The sequence below is a fragment of the Pholcus phalangioides genome, unplaced genomic scaffold, assembly GCF_987345545.1.
Source record: "Pholcus phalangioides strain wild (caught in Gottingen) unplaced genomic scaffold, Ppha-v1.0 ptg000007l_1, whole genome shotgun sequence".
NCBI lineage: Eukaryota > Metazoa > Arthropoda > Arachnida > Araneae > Pholcidae > Pholcus > Pholcus phalangioides.
In genome coordinates, this window is record NW_028301600.1 from 36,910,968 (window position 1) to 36,935,138 (window position 24,171).

The 24,171-nt window shown below is 34.7% G+C and overlaps 1 protein-coding gene across 5 annotated transcripts in view; it reads left to right on the top strand.

Annotated features, from left to right (window-relative positions):
- Nucleotides 1–10,259: 10,259 nt before the first annotated feature.
- LOC149085241 (uncharacterized) overlaps nucleotides 10,260–24,171 on the top strand; it is a 396,426-nt gene continuing 382,514 nt past the window's right edge. For all 5 annotated transcript variants that reach the window (XM_089233124.1, XM_089233128.1, XM_089233125.1 and 2 more), the window contains exon 1: nucleotides 10,260–11,120. The gene's annotated coding sequence lies outside the window, so the exon portion shown is untranslated. The remainder of the gene's footprint in view (nucleotides 11,121–24,171) is intronic.

Genomic DNA, 24,171 nt, shown 5'->3' on the forward strand with positions numbered 1-24,171 from the left:
AGCCATAAGAAACTTCACCGATAACACTTTAATAAGCGAAATGTATATATTAATGCATTTTATTTGTGTTTTTGTGCATAATATTCATATATTGGCATTTTTTATTACAAATTTTTACAAAAATTTGAATTTAACTGTCGTGATATAAATGAAAATGGAGATCTAAAATATTAATTTATATTATAAATTTGGAAGCTACCTCTCTATTTAATATGGTGTTTTTTATGGAAAATATTTATTTTTATATGTAATTTATATACTCTGGAAGTTTCAAAAATATTTGTTATTGAATTATATTTTAATTTAATTTGTAGGTATAGTAGCACTCAAAAGTCTATTGGCAACAACAAATTTGTATGAAATTGGTATTCAAATTTTTCAATGAAATCTATCCCAAGAAGTATAAAAATCATTGAATATTATTAGAACATATTACCAAAAAAATTGCATATCTAAAGAACTGTGAAATCATAGAGAAATAAATTATTCATATGTTGTTGGATCAAAAGTGTTTTGACACAAACAAAAAAGTAGACGAGTAATTAGTAAATTTCAATAATTAACAGATTTTGCAATCTTAGACTGATTAATAATCAATTCAGCTACATAATAGACAACAAAAAATAAGAAAGTGAATACTTCGTTGAGAAATCTTCAAATTGTAAAACGAATCGATATGTTTTGACCGGATACAATGAACTCGAGCCGATCTCCCCGTGGAAAAGTCTCACCACTGACCACAATACGCCTACAACGGTACAAATATATAATCGTCAAACTTCACTCACAGTTCGAAACATAGATGACAAATAGCAGCACTATAACAAGCATTATACAGAAACAAACTTCACGTTAGGTTAACAGCGTAACACGCACGTCTTGCAGTATGACCCAGCTCTTCTTCTACCACCTGCTTATATCTGTTCTCAGATAGAGCGGCGTACCATGATATTTCTAGAAGGAGGAGGATTTTTGCCATCATTTTTTTTTCAAATAATTAAAAAAAAACGGTTTAAATTCCACGAGTTTCTGGCTCCGACTCTTCTATTCACCTCTATCTACCAATGATTGACGAAGTTCAACTTCAGTTCATGACTTGGCCACCAATGAAACCTTTATTTTGTTAGTTTCAAGTAATTCTCAACAACTTTTGAGAAAAATTTAAGACCAGCGAAAACTGTCTTACTGTCGAAATGTAGAAAATTAATAAAGAAGCATAGACCCACTAACTGGATCTGAGGGAAAGGAGGCACGGTGCCCACCAGTTCGCCCAGATAAAAGAGGCGAGGCGACAAACCCACCCAGCATAATAGCAAAAGAGGCCGAGAACCGACGATCCGCTTATATCTCAAAGCGAAAAGAAAAAGAGACTAAAAGCCCACTAGCTGCACAAGAAAAGAGGGCAAGAGCCCACAGCTAGCCCTACATTATTATTCATTAATATCATTATCATTTTCTTATTATTTATTAATATAATTATATTTTTTTCTTATTATTTATTAATATAATTATATTTTTTTCTTATTATTTATTATTATTATTTTTTTCCATTTTGGTTTCCGTTATTATTTTTTCTTTTTCTGTCTTCTTCTCTACCGTACTGCCAGCTGGAGTTTTTATGGCACAACCGTGACCTCCGGGGTTCGGAACTTATATCGCTGGTGCGACAGATCCTGGTCGTGTTCGGTTCGTTTGGTTTTGTTTATCCTCTATCCAGAGCTCATCGACGACTACTGATTTCAATCCTTCAGAACTTATGAAGCATGTTCTTTGGGACATATTACTGTATAGCTTACCATCCACTTCTCTAACTGCTCGCAGAATGCGAATTGGACACGTAACATATAAATCCTCGGAATCATGCACCCCCAAGCATATACAACAACAAAACTTGTGTGGGACCTTCAAGGTTCACTCTCTCATTTCGATAATTATTTAACGAATAAAAAAAAATGAAAGTTATGCAAATCTCTCTCCTGAATGTCTTGTGTGAGAACAAACGATAGCTGCAGGAAAACGTTCACTGTTACCCTCTCACAAATAGTACCACTTTAACCTTGCTCCCTGATGATTGGACGGTTTGTGAAACAAAAACACGTGGTACTCGGCCGTGCACATCCTTCGTGTGGAGCCTTGGCACACAGTAATTTCAGATATGATATTGTCTTATCAAGTGACGCTGCAACCATGGATGTAAGAGTTCTGGATGTCTCTCGTCAAGTCCGCTTGGCGGCTATAGCAATATACTCCTATTATGGAAATAATTCCACACAAGTCAAACAGTTGTCCGGAGACCTATGCTCTGTCAACCAAGTATTACCTCCTCTTCTGATGATCATTATATTCCTATAGTAGCCAAGTGGAATTGAAGAGCTGTTGCATCCATGTTTGCAGCATCACTCGGTAAGACAATATCTGCCATTACTGTGCACCAAAGCCTCCACAAACAGGGACTGTATGACCGGGTACCAGGTACTTTTGTTCCACTAACTGTCCAATTTAGATCGGCAAGATTAAATTGGTATCGTTATGTAATATAAGGCGTCACGTGCTTGAGTTTTGGAGGCCAGTCTATTTACGTATTTTCAAAAACACAGATGATATACTTTAGAAAAGTAAAGGGTGGATAATAGCTCGAATATCGTCAACTTGGGGAAGATAATTGTAAGTAAATCTGCCAATCCATTTGGCTGGAATAAAACGCAAATATACACAATGGTTCTTTAATTCACTACGGAAAATGAAGTTAATATATTTTCCTACTAGTTTGCAGGCAATCCACCACATAATCATATGATATACTGCAGCAAGCATATGCGCACGAGTGACACAGTGGTAAGATGATCGTCTACCACCATGAAAGCTACCTTCAAGTCTGCGGGTCGATCCCGGGTATTCCCTATCGAGCTTGAGGTGACCACTAATAGATGGCACCTGAATATTCTCTTGTTCCAAGTCCTTGCTGTCCATGCCGAGGACAGAAGTATAATGTGACTTTCTGCAGAGAGAAACATTTCCGAAGCAACTCGGTCGTTAGTAAATTTCTCTATGCCGATATGAGCGGAGTTGGTGTGCGGTAAAGTATGAGCAAGCGTATAAAGATGCCATACCACCATTAACAGCATTTAAATGACTCAAACATTTTTAAAAAGGACATAGTTTACTTTCTTCGTTCTCTAACAAGTTCGTTCTCTCGGATACACCAGTCAGCGCATTGAACGACACCGTGATTGGAAATTGTTGCCATTATTCGAGAATATTATCGAGTAACATTGATTGAACTGGCTAAGATGTGAAACTTTTCCCATGACAGCTTATTGACCTTTCTTCAAGTCCATCGACTGTTACTCAGTGATCGAACAATAGCAGCAGCTGTGTTTGTGAGAATGCCGTTCACTTAGCTAGTAAGAGCATCCGGACCAACTTCCTTTTGCTTCCGGACCAATTTGCTTGCTTGAATCGAATCATCTCCATTGAAGTGTTTTAATAGCAATTGTGTTGTTTTGTAATTGAAAAAAAATCTTCATCATACACACGCGCTTGCTGCAACATTTCAGATATGCTTCTCTCTCTCAGTCACGTACTTCTACTAACGAACAAACTTTATTTTATGTGGGTGAAGGTAAAAAAAAACCTCATGTATTTGTCTTCTTTCCAATCAAAAAAATAAAAGGCAGATTTACTTTCATTTTTCCCCAAGTAGAATACAGCCGAAACTATTACTTCTCTGATACATGAAGCTTTACTGAAGCTTTCTTTTACTGCAGTATATCGCCTGGTTTAATAAAAAAACATTATCAATAATTTTTTTTTATTAGCCCTTCCGCGTACATGATTAGAACGTGTATAGACTACACGTACGGTTAAATCGTTGTACAATTGTTCACTATAAACTACATAAAATCAGAATTTGATCTGGTCAGGAACGCGCATTCCCAAGGGACAAATACTGTCTTCAATGCCATGAACAAATCTTGCACGACTTGTTCTACCCTCATTATAACCACATTGCTGTTGCATATAGAAACGTCCTCTCCACTTGTCAATACAAGATTCATCGAAAGACTGGTTATTTGTGGAGATGAAGATTACAAGAAAGAAAATTCATCGCTGCCCCCACGGGGACTCGAACCCCGGTCTCTTGCTTGCCGGACGACCTACCATCTAAGCTATGGAAGCAGATAGAATATTTCAACCTTGGAGCGTGTATATATGTTGAAAGGCACCGTACATAGACGGCGTCAACAATCAACTAATAGCAACTAATAACCAGTCTTTCGATGAATCTTGTATTGACAAGTGGAGAGGACGTTTCTATATGCATATGGCCATCTGGTTGGCCTTTGTCATTCACGAGCTATTAGTTGATTGTTGACGCCATGTACGGTGCCTTTCAACATATATATATACGCTCCAAGGTTTAAATGTTCTATCTGCTTCCATAGCTTAGTTGGTAGAGCACTCGTCCGGCAAGTGAAAGACCGGGGTTCGAGTCCCGTGGGGGCAGTGATGAATTTTCTTCCTTGTAATCTTCATCTCCACAAATAACCAGTCTTTCGATGAATCTTGCACATCTCTGTTATTGAACTTTCGGCTACTGTAATAATATCTTTGTTTATCACAAATAAAGCAATTATCATGTTGGGAGCTGATATAGCTCAACTAATTTATATTGATACAATAATTAGTAGGTGGTTTTCTAGATGTCGATAATTTATAAACCTTATCATACATACACTAGTTCTACGTTCCCGTCAATCGTATAAGTACACGCCTCAGGTACATCTACAGAAACTCCGATAACGCCTAATTTTCGAATATACAGGGCATCCTGTAAGTGCTAATGCGGCCTTTATCTCATCAACCATCCGTCGTGAAGGTATAGTTTCAATTTAAAATGTGCTCGAAAATCGTTCAAAAATTACCCTGTATCAGTTTTGAGAGTGAAAATACAGCGTGTAACAAAATAAAAAAAATAATAATTTTTATACGGTCTCCCTGTCCTCTAATTTCCAAGTAGGAAGTTGTTGTTATGTCTTTCCTGAGGGCAACAAAAAGTTCAAGTTTTCAAGCGCAATATTCGCTGAGATATTCGAATTTAAAAATCGGAGTACAGTTATGCTGGAAAGAACAGCATAAATAAGGAAAAGGAGCGTTCTCCGTTGGTTTTTGCAGTTCGTTCGTAACTCTTTTCCGAATCTCCGTCCATAACTTTTTAAATTCAAATATCTTAGCCCTTAGAAACATGGAATTTTTTCTGTTGGTTTCAGGAGATACAGGGCAATGACTTTCAAATTGGAAGTTAGAGGACATGGGGACTATAAAAATTTAGATTTTTTTATTTTGTGACGTATTGTATTTTCTCTCTTAAAACATATACAGGCTAACTTTTGAACGAATTTGGAGCTTCCTTAAATTGAACTCGTACCTCTACGACGACGGTTAATGAGATAAAGGCCGCATTAGCTTTTGCAAGACACCCTGTATATGACTAAGTAGAGTCGAGAGGCATCTTTTATGCGAGGTGTAATAAAACAACTCCCGAATAGTCATTTTCGTTTTGGACATCAACAAACCATTTCTGTCATGCGTTGATACTTAGGATACTAGATTTTTAGGATTACACAGTCCTGATTTTTCCCAAAGGTTTTTCAGTGATTTTAGGAGGACTTTTTTGGGGGCGGTGGATGTCGTCAGATTGGCTCTAGCTTTTGAGATCAAGCGAAGTTAAATTTCAGTTGTAATATATAAACAGCATATGCGAACCATATTGAAACTGCGCGTTATAAATAAATAAAGTAAATCATTGGAAACGATATTTCAGTGATGTGATGATTTTAGTGTGATTGCGGGGCATTATTTCGAATATGACATTGGTTTTATTAGATTGGCACTACTAGTTGAGATAAAATTAAAATTATATCTCAATAGTCATACGTAAGAAGCCTACAAATCACGTTTGAAGCGAGCGGCATGCAGATGAGTAAGGTGCACGTTCATTTTGGTGCACGCAAATTTTCCAAAAAATACATTTTTCAATTTTTAAGTACTATGGAATTTTCAGCGTCTAACTATGGTTAAGTTTTTGTTCTATACGAACTAAAGATATATTTTTTAATATTTTAATATGAACTAACTGCTGGCAGGCCACAATGCTTTTTTCTCAAAACTAAGTTTTTTGTTAGATAAGTAACATTTCTTTAAACACAGCTTATTCAAATGCCTTGAAACTTTGTGTGTCTCAATACTATAGTGTTACATACTTTAACATGAGCTTTTAGGATTTCAATTGTTGGATATTTTTTCCTGAATTGCAACTTTAACAACATGCAACAAAAAACATTAACATGTGAAATGCCTATCAGCAGTTATAATATTAAAATGTTTTTAAAAACATTTTAGTGTACAGGTAGAACAAAACTTCAACACAGCGAGACGCAGAAATTTTCATACTTGAAAAATATGTTTTTTGGAAAGTTTGCGTGCACCAACCCCCGGAATATCAATAAATAATGACCACTGATGTCTCATCGTGATGTAAATGTAATGATGTAATATAGGCAGTATGTTTGGAAAATGAATAAAATATTGACAGTAGAAATTTGACGAAACATTTGTGGCTGCATGCTATATTGAAATGTTGGTAGTATTCATTATCTCAAAAACTATAGTCAATTTGGCAAAACCAACACTAGTTTCAAAATTACCAGTTAATATACTGTATAACTTAATAATGCGTAAGTTATATATTTATTTGGGATTTTTAAAAATTCGAACTTCTGTGGTTTCTCTGTTTCATAAGAAATCCACGTCCATGCGATTTAAAGGCACTGGAGGACAAACGTTTTTAATTGTTCAATAAACTGTAGGTTCCAGTGAAATTAGTTCTTGTCGTCATGAAATGACCGTGATAAAAGCGATAAAACAAATAATCTTTTATTTTTGATGTAAATACATTTTTCCAAACAACATAAAATCTGGTTACCAGGTGAACTTACGGAAATACGGTTTTTAATATGGTTCAATTCAGCTTAGAAGATACTATTTCATCTAAAACAAACGACAATAATATCTTCCAATCTGAATTACTAGCGTTATATATGGCGACCATGAATGCTCAAGAACTCCAACAAGCAACTGTAATCTATAGCGATAGCCTTTCAAGTATATACGCAATACAGAATTCGAAGTTCCAACCACGCCATACCTAAGGATATTTGCCAGGTCCTCTACAAGACACCCGATGGATTCGCATATCTTGAGTCAAAGCTCACTTGGGTGAGTGGAAACGAAGAAGCAGACGCAACAGCAAAAGCAGCAACAATCAATAACACACAATTAATCAAAACATTTTACCTCAATCAATAGCAAAACAAAATAAATACTCAGTCTATGGTGAACTCGATGGAATGAATGAACACGCCAAAAAGAGGGGAGGGGGCGGTTGCACAGATCACTGTCGTTGGGGTATAAATCTGTACTCCCATCCGCTATTTAACAACATGTAAATTAATCGCACATCTTAAGCACATAGCTATGTCAGCTGCTATAAATGTCACTCTGGATCAAAGAGATTCGTTTTTTAAAAAGTAGAATGAATAAATTCAAGGAAATAATTAGATGAATAAAAGACAATGAAGACAAAGTAACCGCATAGATCAATCAGTAATATTACACGCGTACAGTCTGCACCACACCTCGCCGTTCACGAAGAAAAAAAAGTCACGAATGACAACCCTGCATCAACTATAAAGAAGTCTAATGGGAAATTAACAATATAATGCCGGGGGAATGAAAAGATTTAAATGATGAAACCGATTATGATTTCATATTAGACTGATTTCATATTAGACTGATTTCAATATGCAACTTAGGATTTTATATTCGAATTAGGATATAATAAGCAATATAGGATTATATTGTTTGATTTATGATTGTATACGAGATCATGATCTTTTGCAACTCGATTTTATGCTTAGATTACGATTTTATATTTGTTACGATTATATTGTATTTTTTACAAACAAATTGGCAGAGGTATCCAGTCCATGAGGAAAATGAGTCGATATTGCTATATGTCGATGTGGCCTAGGCATCTCTTGGCTTGACAGTCTTAATATGATAAATAAAATGACCTCGTAAGGTTTTTTTTATTTACACAAATACAGAGGTATGTTACACATGCGAACATGTATACAATAAACAAACATACATTGCATACACTATTGACCTCAAGGGACTTGAATGTGTCCTTCCAGCAAGTCTATAAGGGTTATACTTATTGATTTTAGTTCAGCAACCGCCTTATTATTGTGGTTTGTACTGTGCTTTTTGTTTCACTAAGTTTATATTTGTTTAATTTTTTGTGTTACTAAAACGAAGAAAATATACATACAGATGAGTTGTGATATTGTGTTGTAAAATATATTGTGGTTATAATATAGATTCAAGGCTGGTGATTATATTGAAAAAAAAAATCATTGATTAAAGATTATAAAGATTATATAAGTTATATAATATATATATTGGATCTTATGTTATTATATGTATGATTGATTGTATGATATAGATTCATTATTTTTTGAACGGCGTATCTATATCTTTTGGAATAACGTTTTATTTCTTTTTGGCACTTGATATAATTTGTTTAAACTAGGCGAACCTCTATTTTGTTTCTGATCATTTGATCATTTTTGTCGCACCACGGTCATTTTCTGCACAGGAGGGATAATTAGACCGGGACCTACAATTAATTGCCGATTCCGAACGGCAGGCTTGTTTTTTATACTCATCGATAGGTTGGTGTGCTGAACCCTCGATGAGGGAATCCCTGCGGTAGCAATTTTTTATCCGGTCGTGTCACCGTTTTTTTTTTGTACCCCTGTGACATGAAAGCTTTCTGACAAGGACGAACCGGGTATCGAACTCGCGACACCTCTAAACATCCTTTGGTACTTTGGGCGAGTATCCTATCGACCTGGGCTACCCTGCCCCTATTTGGTTTATTTTCTAACCATTTATTGTTTAAAAATGAATGCTTTATATTAGCTTATAAATGTAGTTTTGTCTTAAAGATAGCTTATGATATTACTATCATATGATGTATTTTTGTTTACTGAGGTGATTGTTATTATCGGGATCTTATTTTTTTATACATTTTAATGTCAAAGCTCGAAGTGTGGTCAGTTCGTGACTTCGCAGGCCATTTCGCGAATTGGCCAAGAGTTCTGGCCAATGTCCATATTTCTGAAATGATTCGAGAGAGAGAAAAAGTGAAATTTTAGAGAAAAAACTATAAAAATGATTATATAATATAAACGTAGTTCTTTCGGCCAACTTTTGGAGAAAACAAATGATTACCGCATCGTGACAGCGGTTTGATTGGTTGCTATAACTAACGTGGACATAATTGTCACGATAAATAAGCCAAATACGCCAACTTGACGATGATCCCGAACCATGTCTTTTGTTATCGGACTTTGGCCAGGGATCACCGGCCAATTATCGAACTGGCCGGATAATGTCCGAAATTCGGACATTGAAAGGGTCAATATTTAAGGAAACTGGCCAATTTCGGATTTTGGCAGTAACATATATATTATCCAGGATTTTGTATATTTGTTTGATATGCACCTCCCCTAGTAGTAATTCCGTATGTTACTTACTGAGCATGACATAAATCTTTTAGAAAGTTATACGAGACTGGCAAAAGAAGATTATGATAAAATAAAATACTCTAACCATACATAAAAAAAAATATATATATGCATCATGGAATGAATGAATTTTGGAATTTTCGGAATCAATCGTTTCACACACATGATACTTAAATAAAAATTACATTTAACTACTAAAAGGTAATGAAATTCTCAATCTTAACACCATCCCGTCTCTTACACTTTCCCCGTATGTTTTTGTGTTTTCATTTCTATCCCATCCCATTACGGGATGGCTAACACAGACTAAACGTCGTAGGATGAAAAAATCGATTGATTAAAATATTCTTCTTAATTCCGTATCAAAAAAAAAAAAAATAAATTAAGAACTAAAAAAAAATACGAATGATATTTTTATGAAAAAAATGAGATAATTATAAAAATTATTTAATTAAATTTTCGAGTAGATTCTGTTTCAGTTACTATTTGTATCCCTTCTACTTAAAAGTTTTTTGCCGAGGCTTACTGGGAAGCAGCGCCACCTGCCGTGCTCTGTTTGCCCTCGGTTTTGGGTCGTGAGGCGATGCAGTCGAAATTCACGAGTCCGAAGAGGTACTCGCATCATTCAGAGCCAGTGTAAGTGAATCTTTTCCTCCACATTTTTGTGAAGATCTTTCCTTCCTCTCTCTTTACCGGGTTTTTCTTTAGAATTGTTCTTTGCGCCAACTTCTCCGCATCTCCCATGCAGTACAGACAACGAGTTACAACGATGCTAGACGAAGTCTTATCCATAAAGTTTAAGCGAGATGTAATAAAATAAATAAAAGTTTAATCTACCGTGTTCCATCCCCAAGGGACCTCCGAGAGAAGTTTTGTTTATAATTTTTACTTTTTTTATTTTATTTCATCGAAAGGATCTGGTCCTCTTTCGTTTCTTGCGTCTGAGGCAGTGTCTTTACTGAAAAATATTACGTAAATACTAATACCCAAGTGTGTCCCGTGTTGTGCTCCAATACATTTCCAACAGTTAACTCTTTCAAGATAATTTCATTTAAGGAAAGTGTCAGTATAGATAAGATAGTGATAACGTATAGATTCATTTATTCCCCCTTTCTCATTTGAAATTCCGTCACTAAGATATACGGATGTGTGCAGTAGGTATTGTTTTGTCGGATAGTACCGGGTTGAAACTTTACGAGTGAAAATTTTAATTGGAAGAGGAAAACTGTAAAAGTTTAGTGATACTTTATCGTAGTAATAACACAGGACATCGAGTCTATGCGATTCTTTGCTCAACGTATATTTCTGGTGAAGAATAGATACTGTTCCCTGTAAGTGAACTTCAAAGATACCTTTACCAAACTTTGAATAGTGATATCAGCATAAATATAGGATATTGCAACATTCTGTGTATGTGTCTATGTGAAACTTACTTTCACCATTACCAACATTTGTCACGATTTGGTAAGTAGAAAATTTATCAGTTTTTAAAAGAAAAATTTATGTATGAAAGTTTCTCATGTGTCTATTAGATACCGAAAATTCACAAAAAAAAATTCATAATGATTTGTACTACAGTATCTAATTTTATAAATTAGCATGCACTTACACTCACGGTCCCCTTGTCTTATTTTTTTATACGAAATTAGGATTAAATTACAATAAACCGATAATACAGCATTTGATAATAGCATGCTGTGAGTTCTCTGTCTGATTGGATAATTTTATACAAAGTTCCATGTTTGGTGGAATATTAATAAATGATGATGAATATATAGATATACGTATAAATATTATGTAACCTTTATATAATTTGTCTAAAATGATAGAATTCGAAACGATTAAGGCACTCGTTGCCACACAAAACGCGTTATTTTTCCCACGCTTCCATCAACATCTTTTAGAGAGACTGATGAGCACGTATATGCTTCGAAATCGTTAAGGCAAACCCGTTGATGTTGTAAATTTACTGGCAGACACTAAATAATTTACCATCCAATCCACAAGACATGTAAGTCTCTATATTTAACTTATAAAATAATATATATATTTCAACCAGTTATTTTACAACTCCGAATATCAACGACTTCATAGATAAAAAAGAAATCTATCCTTTCTTGTACACAAGATCTTCACTTTCACAGGCCTTCACAAGTTTATGGATGAAAATCCTTTGAAGAAAGTTTTATATTTACAGTAAATTGAATAAATAAACTGATAAACAATAACATACTCTATATAAATTAGTACAATGTAAAATTTTCATAGTTAAATATTTGCAGAAGATAACTAAAATAGAAGAATGGTTTGGTGAAATGAGAATTCAAATATGCAATATATTTAATAAAATATCACACTATTTAATAAAATAGTGTGCTATGTTAATAACTATTTAATAAAATACTATTAAATAATAAAATAGCACACTATATAATTTTTGGTAATATAAAATACGTATATATGCAGACAGTTTACAATGTATTGAAAAAAAATATATATATTTTTTCATTTATGAGGATTTAAGGCAAGGTGCACACTGGCGGGATACCGCCTGCAACTCGTCGAAGATTTGTTAAAAAACTTGAATTTTAGGTTATTAACCAATCCATGTCCAGTTGCATGCTGCATCGCTTGCAGTATCAGTGTGCACCCTGCCTAAGAAGCACATTTGCCTCCTTGTATTTTGCAAAATATATATGCATGCTTGAAAGACTCTTTAATAAAATGCTATGATTCCATTAATACATAATCACATTGAAAATATGAATGAAATAACGAGTTTCCGTGGAACAATTGAAATACTCGCTGTTCATGATTCAACCACGGCAAGATATTTTTAATGCAGGAACTTCATAAGAAGCATCGCGCAAATTAGTTTTCAGTATCCTTTTTGCATTATTAATTCTGAACATAAAATCTAATTAATGTTATCTTCAATCTCATGCAATCAAGGACTTCTAGAATTAAGAAAAAGATGAGAGAATTCCAGTTAAATGATAAATTTCCTTTCTATTTCACGATGTATCAAATTGGATTTCTGAGTTGAGGGAAAGAATCACTACATGTGAATCAATATTAAATAAGAAACGGCAACCATGCATAAAAATGTAATGTACGATATAATAGACGGATATTTCAGTTTAAGTATCAAATCTTCTTTAAAATTTTAATCACCCGAAAAAATTAAAAATTTACGTAATTCATCTACCGATTACATGAATGCAGAAAATTATATAATTTGACAAGATTATCCTTACATACTGACATCTTCATCCGACGTTGTTTCCGATGTAATTAAAATACTGCTATATCGGGATGAAATTCTTGAGAAAATTTACAGCTTTCTTCGAAATTTTCAGAACATCATGAAACCAACTTGAATGGTTACAATATTTTTATTTACAAATTTGCGATTAATAAACAAAAATTTTTTTTTTTTCTCACAAATATCAGTTTTATTTTCAATGTATAAAAATCTCATAAAAAACTTACTATATAAGTCTTTTAATTAAGATTAACAAGATTAAATGTTACTTTACATTGCATTTTAATCTTGCTTAAGTTGGAAGGTATTGATTTTTTTTTCGAATTATTCACTTATAATAATTGTTAAAATTTATATCTACTGGGGGAAAAAAGATCGAAATGTATTTTGGAAAAAAAACTGATTTTATGTGTTATTCTCATGTTACTATATCATTTCTCTTTAATAAATTATGTAAACACTAGATAAACATTAAGGTTTTTTTCCCTCAAGCTGAAATGCTGGAACTGTTTAATTTACGCACAACAAATATAGTCTACGTAAATTATAGATGCGTAATTAAAAAAGTTGAAATACTTCTTTATAATGCAGAAAATCATGCATCCGCGTTTAATAAATGAGCCCATAAGAAAACCACGATATCAATGAATGAAATACATATCGTTAAATCAAGCATGTACACAGGCCGTATTCTTTGACAAAAACCTTTCAGTTGCCTGAGTGGAACATCTGATAGAAAATATTCACTATTCATGCTGCAAAGTAGCTGGAAAATTCAATTTTTCTGTATACCAGATTTCAAGCTTCAATAAGAATCCTTAGAAAACCTTCATAATATTGCTATTTTCCTCGGTTTTTAACAGTGTTTGATTCATCACGATCCGTAACTGCTTCAGAAAAGTATTTTTCTTTTACGTTTTGCATATTTCTATAATAACATATTCACAATTCTGAGGATTCATATGAATCAGTATAAAATCACCGATTAACAATCACATATGCTCTATTTTTTGGAGATATTACGAAATATTTTATCCTACGCACCTCAAGAATTAATTTCATGAAGCAAATATCAAAGCTCTAATCGTTCATAGGTGATAAATTCATGTAGTCACATAGAAAACGGGGAAGAGTTCTTAAATTTTCTTGATTTATCTTGAAAAGAAACGACATAAAAGATGTTTTCTACGAAGGGAAAGGAATAGACGTTCTACAATTAATTTAAAAATATGAATTGCAATATGTGAAAATATCAACAAATTATTGGAAAACTAGTTTTGATAGTCGCGCATAGCATCAAAGCATGTCAATATAAAAATTTCTGTATTTTCTATTGTAATGACAAAATTCAATATTCGACATTTCAATAAAATTCACTGAGATATCGCTGAGTGCAATGCTTAATTTTGCCTATTTTCACTCGGTTAAATAACCAACTCTCAAACATTTTGTAGACTTCAAACGGGCACAAAAGTGGAAAAAATCAATAATCTCTCAATCACCGATGTTTCAACGAATTTTCATTTAAATGTAAGGGATTACTTTTATTTCTGTGTATCACAGAAACAGACGCAAATTTTATTGATTGAAATTTTTTTTTTCTCTCTGCACCATTAAAGTTTTAATTTTTATATCTCAATTTGCGTATATGTCACCTTTACATTTGAATTTGACTATTTTCTGACTGGCATTGTTCAATTTCAGAATGTACAGGGTGGCCGAGAAGTTCGGGACATATTTTAAAAATTAATAAAAAATCAACCAATTGACATAAAAAAGTGCGGATCGCACTAAAATACCTATCAAAGCGTCGACATTTTTAAATAAATAATATAAAAAAAGTTCATAAATCTTCGCTCACAGATGATACCGTACCGTTAAGACGTTAAATTCAACATAGCACATAAAATGCGACACACACTATGTAAGTAATGTTTACGGTTTTACGCTTTTAGATAAAACAACCAAATTTCAATATGAACACATTTTCACCCGTTTAGATAGAGCCCGCGAGTTGGAAAAAGTGCTTTTATTGAAATATCGTAGTTTCATGTAACGCAAATCGTGATAAACATTAAGATATGTTTCCGTTACATGTGTTATTTCGACTTTTTAGTCATACTGAGCCATCTGTGAGTAAATGTTTCATTTTTTTTCAGTAAAACAGAAAAATCAATGCCTTGATAAGTGCAGGGCGTCAATAATTAAAAGACCCTATTTGAAAGTAGCCCACAGAGCAAACCACTTATCAGAAAAGTGTGAAATTTTGTGGAGGACTTCATGAAGTGATGGAAATTTGTTTCAGAGGAGGAATAGTTGCGCACGTCGCCACCAGAAAGCGTTCCACTTTGAATACCTGTAGTAAACATGTAAATTTATTCGATGCCACGCAGCAGCTGTCATAAAACCTAGAAACATTCGCGGAGATCTTGTTTCTCACAAGATTGTTGCTGTGCACAATGACGATTTCACGAGATCGCACTTTCTTGGTTAAATTGCTTTACCAAAACAGCAATTTCGGAGTAACTTCTCTATGGAAATATCGGACTTTGAAGAGGATTCAAAAAGGTCCAATGAATGTTAAAAACCTTCGGAGTATGATAACGAAATTTGAAACAAGAGGATCGTTGGCTGTTCGTTCTGGAAGAGGAAGAAACCCCCTTTCTATAAACGCAGGACAGGAGGTTTTGCTTAAGGTGGAAGAGGATAGAGCTTCAAATTCTCTTGGCACTAGGGTCAGGTGTATAGCACAGGCGTTGGATAGGCCACGTGCAACTGTCCATAAGATCATGCGGAATATCCTCCGATATTATCCGTACAAACTTACACTTGTGCAGCGGTTGCGTTCACATGATTATGACGCTCGACTCCGGTTCTCACTGCAGTTTCTAGCTCGCGTTAAGATCGATTCAGAATGGCCTTGGAATATCCTCTGGACAGACGAAGCGCATTTTCATTTGGATGGTGCACCCAATACTCATAACTGCCGAATTTGGGAATAAGAAAATCCGCTCGCTATCTTAGAGGTACCGTTGCGTTCACCAAAAGTGACGGTATGGTGTGGATTTACTGCATCATTTATTCTCGGTTCCTACTTCTACGAGGAATTACGTTCTACAGGTCCATTGACGTGTTCGATAACCGGGAAGCGATATGCATTGCTGTTACAAAACGACATTGTTCCGGCTCTGCAAGCACGTCTCACTGCCTTGAAGACACAATCTTCATGTTGTGTCATCAGGAGATGTTCTTAAAACACATTTTACAGAAGAACGTGTCATCAGTCAGCGGTTCCCTAATCTATGGCCTCCCCGATCCCCGGATCTTGATCAATGCTATTTTAGGCTTTGGGGGCGTTTGATGTTCTGATAAGTCGTGACAATCCAAGAACTTGACCTGACCTTAAAGGCAACTTTTCACGCCACGGGTTGAAAATTCGCCCGCACAAACTTCGGTCAGTTGTGGAACATGTCATCTTGCGATTTCACATGGTATCTGAAAGTGATGGCCATCATGTGAACATGTATTGTCGCAGTAACAATCGTAAAATTGTTAACAGTTGTTAAAATTGTAAACGTTTTCCTAAATATGTGATTTCTTAATATAACGTTCTATGGTGGCGACATGAGCAACTAAATTTCCCCCCAGAACAAATTCCCATCACTTCTGAAGTCCGCCACAAAATTTCACAATTTTCTTATGGCTGGTTTCGCCTGTAGGCTATTTTAAAATAGGGTCTTTTAATTACGGAAGCCCTGTATTTTAGTGCAAACCGCTTTTTTTTTTGTCAATTGACTAATTGATTGCTTTTTTATTGATTTTTAAAATTTGGCCAGGACTTTTCGCCCACACACGATGTATAACTCATAGTTTCGAAATTATTTTTTTACTTCGAATAAATTATTTATCTTCTCTACTATGAACATTTTGAACTTTTAAAATAAAAAATGCCCTACTGATTAATTCATTCATCAGAATATTATAATAATGACCCTCTATATATATGGTTGGTCCTATAAAAAAAAAAAAAAAACGTACTAAAATACTGAAATGTAAAAAAATCTGATATAAATAAGGGCTGTTAGCATATTTTTAATCCGAACAATCAGCACAGCAACTTAATTAATGAGAGTGGATTTTTTAATTACCTCAAATGGTTAAATAAGGGTAAAATATAGAGTTTGGCTTGATGTCAATGTTATTTATAGACAGAGATGAATTCTAGCTTAGCAAAGTTGGAAAAATAGTTATTACCTTCAGATTTATTTTTTGTCCCCTCAATTTTGTACGATTTTATGAATCTCTGAACACAAACATAACTAAAATTTCAGCAGCTCTGTAAACACTACAACAACAAGCACAGGCGTACGTAGGTGTGTTGGGGGGCATGCAGTCCTGCTCCCCCCGCAAGCAAACCAAAACAAACCCGTCATCTGGGGGGGGGGTCAAGGAGCCGTTGCCGCCTGGCTTTTGGCCATACACTAAAAATGGGACATATATATATAATTATGAATACATTGAGTACATGTTCTTTGCCCCCTCATGAAAAAATTTGCCCCCCCCCGTAAAAAGTTGAAATGACGGCCCTGTACCAAAATTAAGACCAAGAAATTGATATTTCGGTGAAAAAATAATATATCGAAAGAAAATACCCGTTATATGCTTATGTTAACAAAATTCTGTTAATTTAAATGCTTTTTGTGTGTATGCTGGTTAGTCAAGTTTTCTCGGGAAGTGAAGTTTTGTCTCCTCCCCCGCAAGTCTTTTGTGCCCCCCTCCGAAGTTCAATCCTGCTTACGCCCCTGCCTACAAGGAATTAACTCTCTTTCCAGATGAAAATTACTACATTTTTACGCATCCGAATTTTGTACTGAAATGACGCTAAAACATCAAAAAATTGAGTAAACAAATACGTATGATGTGGTTTTTATTTGCCCATGTACAGTATATTCAAAATATTCACGGGATCACAAAAGGTTCAATACATATAATTTTTGTATGATTGGTGGAAATTCATCTGAAAAAACTTACGGCGTATTTATTTATATCTTTTTTGTTCTTTATCATCTTTTGTTCTTTTTTAAAATCTATTTCCATCGGGTTTTCAACGCACCTATTGGAAGATGAAGGTTAAGCAGGATTCTGTCTAACGTGACGGGCAGAAAAAGTTTATATATATATAAATATCGGCGCCTAAAATCATCATAAATCATTGTTTGACAGCTTTCATCTTCGGGGAGAAAAAAGTGCTCGGGTTTTCCTACCTTTCGCACTCAGCCACACCAATTTTCTTCAGTTGATGCCGGAAGTGCTCCTGCGAACACTATTTTGAAAGTGGATCATACAATGGATTTATATTGTCATTCCACTACGAATTACTTGAACAGCTCAAGGGGAATAAATTCTAAAGAATACGCCTCGGATCTCAGTCACGTTTTTATACGTAAAATATACCCGTTGCTTAGACGAAATCTCAAAATTCTATTCTTTATTCTGATTTCATTCAAAAATATTCTTTGTTGGGATATTGTGATCGTTTTTTACATTAATACTGTATGGAAATATTGTATACAGGGTGTTCATTGGTTATCTGATTCTCAAACTGTTATTGTTAGAGGGAGCTTTCAAATATGAGCGACGCTTGTCTTTACGTACCCGTAAGGACTTGAATAATCAATTCATAAAATCGAAAGTTCGTAAATGTGAAAGACGTTCGTAAAAACGTGCAGTTTGTAAATTGGGGGTTCGTAAAATCGAGCGTCAACTGTACATTGAACAGCAAATTTTGACGCTATTTCTGCGTCTAAAACAAAAATAGTAATTTCTTATGTAATTCGGTTTGCTAAATACGAATTAGATCATAAAAAACCTGGATTGGCTAAAGTTTTCTGTGAAATTGCACATTTAGTACACAGTATATTGGAACACGGTACAGGGTGATTCTGTTCACCCTGGTTCATGGCAAACTTTAAGAATTTATATAAGACTCCTAAACAGACATTTTTGGTTGGTCATAGAATGTATGGTCGAATCACAATAGCAAAGGCGGTAGAGGGTGTTTTTAGAGAGTAAATAATAACACTTCACCAAAAGCAAATATATTTTTTGGACAGATTTGCTGCAATAAATGCAATTAACCATTCGAGGGTGCAGAATATTGTAATGTGCAAAGGTTTTTAACAGCTGGCTGATGCGAAGATATATTTAGGAAAAAGAGAAAATTCAACTCCCTTTGCGGGGAATCGAATCCACGTCCTTCCACTTTCTTGATGAATGCTATATTATTCGGGTGACGAATAATATACCCCCCCCCTCCAGTTTAGGCCATTCAATAGCCATGCCTATTCACAATCGATGGTTGCTAAATTCAGAATTTCTCAGTTTTTGTAGGCGCAACTCCTCAGTGATGTTTTACAAAAGATCGGTAAGTATGTCTCTCATAAGTTGCTCTGTTTTCCCCAAGTCTTCATTGATATTTGTTTTACCGCACCGGCTGTACTTCTCAAACTATACCAATCGTAATTCAATAGGGTCTGCGATTGACTTGATAGTAGTACCCAATGCTTAGTGTTCATTGAACGAAATTAATACTACAATTGCATTATCTACGTGTGGTATACGTAGTTATATTTCGTGCACAACCTAATATTCCTATGGACACTTCCTCAAAGCTAAAATAAAGAAGCTAATTTACACACACACACATACAGACCCCAGGTACTGAAAAGTCGTGAATATCCTCTTTGGGGTACATCGGACTTACTCCGTTACGTATTAACCCTTAACTGGTGTGGTGGGGTCATTTTGATCCCACTCATTGTTCATCTTGTCACCCCTTGACAAAAATGCATCTGGATCATCTTATTTTCAGTACCTTATACGTACTCTTTTTAGTAAAAAGAGAGGTTCGACTATGATCTTTTCAACTTGTATTATTCGTGGCTTCATTTTCACTTGGCAGTCTACTGACAAGGTTTGAATAAAAATACGCTTGAGAAATTTGTGAAGAGATTGCATGTGCGGAATGAAAAAACAATGGATAGCCAACAAAAAACCTGAGCAAAGTAGAAATACATATGTAGAAAGCTTTTTGATGCCGATGTCGCATTGCGCACTGTATGAATTATTTTTGTCAAAACATCAACGACACTCATTGGTATAGTAACATAAAATTTCATAATTTCTGCCAGAAATTTCTTTGGTTCGCGATTTCAATTTTGTATGTACATGGTACTCAAGACCTAGATATTCTCTGCTTACCAATTGTGGAGTTATTTTCTTGCTCAGTCGAAAGCACGATGTGTGGTAAAATAATGGCTCCCCACATCTTCCAGCAGGGCCTTTAGGCTAGGGACATTGCTGGGGGCCCCGAAGGCTTCTCTACAGTGAATTTATAAGATTTGAAGAAACAAAAAAATTATAAGAATCATGTCGGCCCTCTGGCTGGAGCCCTGTCAATGAGTAAAATCGGGAAAAACGAACGTTCATTTCATTCAGCGACATTGTACCAGTTGTTAAGCAATGCACTAAAAACGCAAAGATCCATAGAAACGCCAAATGGATTGAATAACGTATGACGGCGAGCTCATTGAAAAGTGTTGCTTTGAATGGTACAAAATGGGTACTGGAGAAAAGCAAATACCGTGATAAAACATCTGTTCCCTTAATACTTACGTCCGCATACGAAGGCTAAAAGTCCATTTCAGCATGTTTTGCAAGCATATTAGTTAAATGGCTGTCAAAATTACCGCTACAGTCGTTCTAGGTAGAACTTAAGTTTACCACACACTAAGAACCATAGAACATTTATATTTTACGAATTTAAGACGACGTAAACTTAACAAGGGAAAAGTCATGAAATTTCAATGACCTGAAATTAACCGTTCAGGTGTAATCACATGTCAAGGTAGCTTTGCAGTCAAAATGACCGCTTCCTTCGTTCTGGTGTTAAGTACATATTATATTTTATATTCGTGGGAATAAATTTCTCAAAATATAAAAAAAGACCTACTCAATGTAACTTATCATTATAGCGTGTGTAATTTAACTTTATTTTAGAATCTTGTGATTTTCGAATTTGTTGTGATATACCACTCACATATTGACAGGTTTCGGTTTTGAAATAAAATTTCGACATTGCGAATTAAATAGTAAATCTTGAGTTTTGATGATTTTCAAATTAGTCACAAATACATGTTCAGCTGCATGTAAATTTTTAAGTCCAGCATTCAGAAATTTTAAAGAAAACTGATATTTCGTATCGAATTTTCTGAATTTTGAAAAAAAATTGGAATCGAATTTGTGGAAAAAAACCATCCCGACGAAATAAAAATTTTCATTCATTAACTCGATGTCTTTCATTGCTGAAAAGTGGAGACAAGACACGTAATCATCGTAAAGTACACATTCATGTTCAACATCAGTGGTGTTTGTATACTTTTAACGCAATTAATTTGCTAGGAAAATAGTTTGTGCGTGAAGGCACGATAGAATGGTCGAAGTATTGGAAAGAAAGAAAAAATTCTCACGCATGGTGTATTTCACACCATCGGTAAAGGATCCGAAATTATTATTATATTTTTTTACTGTGAAGTTTAACTATGTGTGGAAAGGAAAAATGAATACGAAAAATATAAGAAAAAAAAATCATATTTTTTTCGCTTTTCTTGTTGAATTTTCTCTCATTTTTTGAGGTTAGAAAGCAAAGGAATTCGATGTGGGTTTTGCCATTCTTTCAACCGTTCAGCTACATCGTGCGTGTAATCAGATTTGTAGACCGCTCTGCACTTTTATCGTCTTTTACGTCTGCTTAAACCTTGCGATAAAACGAAGAAAACACTGAGAAACGTTATTTTTGCGTCCCTTCTATTTTTGCATATTTTTTATTCTTTTTTCCATTTCAAGCGTGTTCTCTGTGAAAAATAATATTTTCAGATCAGTTAAACGGAGAATCTTATATTTTTGTTCTAGGAAACGGAAAAACGCCCGCATATTTCATATATGTAAACATATGGATTCTTATATCTATTCTGAAGTTAAATTATTAAAGTATTTATTATAGAATTTATCGTGTGCTTCTAGAGAGCAGTTTTCAGACCATATACGTAATCATTATAATACACTCGAACTTGGTTAATGCGAAGTCCAAAGTCACTGGAGAAAAGTTCAAATTATCCAAATAATCAATCTTGGATCTGTAAAATGGCTACAAATTGCAACCTGACCATCAGCATTAACATGGGGGGGGGGGGATAATGATTATCGACAACTAAAATTCGACCATCGGTTACGAAACTGTTTCCCAAATTTCGATAATTTATGATTGTAATAATTGACCTTAGCTGCTATATATATATTATTCCCCTGTTCTAGATTCAACATCACTGCGCACTTTCGTAACCATGTTCCAGGGCGGATTTACGGAAATAGCTCATTTCGTTATGAAACTACTTTGTCGCACACCAACTCCCATCATATATCGCCATACGTAAATTTGCAACCATTGTACTTGGATGGGAAATGAAGGCACCATGTACCGATGGTCACCCCAAGCTCTGTAGGTAAAGAACTAGTTTCTGAAGCTCTTGCTCTGATTCGAACCCCCAGACCTCGATGGCAATCTTCCTACTGAAAGACGAGCATCTTACCACTGCGCCACTCGTGGATGTGAAACCGTTCTCAAATTTTGCTTATCATTCTTATGCAACCAACGAAATTTACTTTCATTAACGTTACAAAATCTGAACTTTCCGATACTCCCCCCACAAAAAGATTCTGATTTTAAATCTTACACCTTGAACAACATAATCGGTATTAAGAGACACACCGTTTCGATGCACTCCAGCTGAACAATTTACCTATAGATCTTAAAATGGGCGTTAAATTATCAAAAAAAAAATAGTAGAGGAAACTGAAATCTCAAACTTTTATTAGTCTTTAAAAATTTGGTATTTAACAACTCGATCGAAAAAAGCAAAACCTGGGTTCTTGCAGAATTTTTCCAAACTGAAAAAATTTGTTCATATAAAAATTATGATTTTTTTAAATGCCGAACTTTGTTTGTAGAGTGAGAGACCGTAGTGTTAGAAACATTGCTATAATATGCTAGAAATATTTAAAACATTTATATGAAAGGTCTGTGATATTTTTACAGCTTATATGGAATGCAACGAACTCCTATTTGAAGATACTCAACGGACGGGAAAACGATTAATCGTTATAGATGGGAATTATATTGTAAAAGGGCATTGGGAACAGCGCGATCAATATCGTTGTACACAGGGTGATTACTCAATATCCCTTGCCGCGTTTCATTGACGAACCGTTGATCCTAGAGGCATACTTCGAAATATAAAAATTATTCAAATTAAGTGAAAAACTCAGAAACGCCATTTATGTCGCAAGGGATTGTATAGTTATTATAATAGTTAAAAAAAAAACTTTTTTTACGGGCACTCTGTCCTCGAAAACCAAATTGGAAAGTTGTTTCCCTGTTATGAATAAGACTCTATGACGTTTCTAGCGTATGGCTCATTTGTTCAGAGGTATTTTAGAAACAGTTTTTTCCTTCGTGAAACCGCATTTCCCAACAATTGTTTTTCCACCATTTCAAAAGAGTTTAAAATTATGTTTTTTACTCCCTTTTGATGAACTTCTGATCTGATTCCGAAAAATCTAAAAATAAAATATTATCTAGTAATAATATTATGCATGAATCAGGTCTCAGAAAAAAAGTCAAGAATCGTGAATGTTTTGATTTTTGAAATTGTTGGATAAAAGATAAGTGGAGTGTTGTGAGACCGAGCACAACCATCGTTCTGCATCATCGTCTTTCTCCTATCTTTTTCGGTATTTTGTACTTTTGTACAACAGAAACATGTGGTGACATGGCCACATAAAAAGATTGCTACCGCAGGGAGTCCCACACCGGGCGATTGCGCACCAACCTCTCCGTGAGTATAAAAAAGCCTGCCGTTCGGAATCGGCTATACATTGTAGGCCCCGGTCTAATTAGCCCTCGTGTGCAAAACATCACCATGGTGTGACAAAAATGATCAAATGATCATTTTGTACTTGTTTGGACCATGATCTATTTCCTCTTGATTTCAAAAAAGATCAAAATCGATTACTGAGGTGCGTGAAAAGAATCATCCCTTTTCTGTTCATAGGATAACATCCAGCATCACATGCTTGAGTCAGGATTGAGTGGCAATGAATTTTTCACATTTCTAATTAAATATACGAAGACAT